The sequence below is a fragment of the Cebus imitator genome, unplaced genomic scaffold, assembly GCF_001604975.1.
Source record: "Cebus imitator isolate Cc_AM_T3 unplaced genomic scaffold, Cebus_imitator-1.0 Scaffold416, whole genome shotgun sequence".
NCBI classification, from domain to species: domain Eukaryota; kingdom Metazoa; phylum Chordata; class Mammalia; order Primates; family Cebidae; genus Cebus; species Cebus imitator.
Window position 1 is genome coordinate 1051848 of NW_016107731.1, and position 1266 is coordinate 1053113.

Here is a 1266-nt window from a genome sequence, read left to right on the forward strand (position 1 = left end):
AATAGCTACAAAAGATAAGAAAATGGCTAGAAATAAATTTAACCAAGAGATGAAAGACCTCTAGAAGAAAAACTATAAAACACTGATGAAGAAATTGAAAAGGACACAAACAAATGGAAAGACATCCATGCTCATGGATTGTAAGAACTGATATTGTTAAAAGTAATCTTGAGACTGTACTACTCCAAAGCAATCTACAGATTCAATGCAATCTCCATCAAAATGCCAATGACATTCTTCACAGAAATAGGAAAAAACTTCCAAAATTCATGCGAATCTACAAAAGACCCCAAATAACCAAAGAAATCCCAAGCAAAAAGAACAAAGCTGGAGGCATTACACTACCTGACTTCAAAATATACTACAAAGCTATAGTAACCAAATCAGCATGATACCATCATGGAAACTGACATATAGACCAATGGAGCAGAACAGAAAACCCAGAAAGATATTCACCAATTTACAGCCAATTAATTTCTGAAAAAAGAATCAAGAACATTCTTTGGGGAAAGGACACCCTCTTCAATAAATGGTGATGGGGAAACTGGATATCCATATGCAGAAGAATGAAACTAGACCCCTATCTCTCACCACACAAAAACCAACTCAACATGGATTAAAGACTTAAATAAAAAACCCAAAACTATAAAACTACCTGAAGAAAACACTGGAGAAATTCTTCGGAACTTTGGTCTAGACAACTATTTTATGGCTAAGATCTCAAAAGCACAAGCAACAAAAACACAGACAAATGGGACTATATTAAACTAAAAAGCTTCTGTACAGAAAAGGAAACAATCAGCAGAATGAAAAGACAACCTGCTAAATGGAAAAAATATATATTTGCAAACTCTCTGGCAGGGGACTAATAACCAGAATACACAAGGAACCCAACTCAACAGCAAGAAAACAAATAATCCCATTAAAAAGTAGACAAAAGCTTCTGATAAAGCCTATGTTGGTAGAGACATCTGAGAGTATTGATGAATGCCGACAGCTTATATTATTATTATATATTATTATATAATAATAATAAAGTGGGCAAAGGATCCAAATAGACATTTATCAAAAGAAGACATACAAGTGGCCAACAGATATATGAAAAAAGGCTCACTATCACGAATCATCAAGAAAACACAAATCAAAACCATAATGAGATATTATCTTACCACAGTTAGAATGGCTATTATCAAAAAGACAAAAAATAACAGATGCTTGCAAGGATGTGGAGAAAAGGGAACTCGTATACCCTGTTAGTCAGAATGT

At 33.8% G+C, this 1266-nt stretch overlaps 1 non-coding gene across 1 annotated transcript; it reads left to right on the forward strand.

Annotated features, from left to right (window-relative positions):
• Positions 1–932: 932 nt before the first annotated feature.
• LOC119468363 lies at positions 933–1011 on the forward strand. The gene has a single exon (XR_005197023.1). It is a non-coding gene; the product is annotated as a small nucleolar RNA SNORD74 (small nucleolar RNA).
• The last annotated feature ends 255 nt before the right edge of the window (positions 1012–1266 follow it).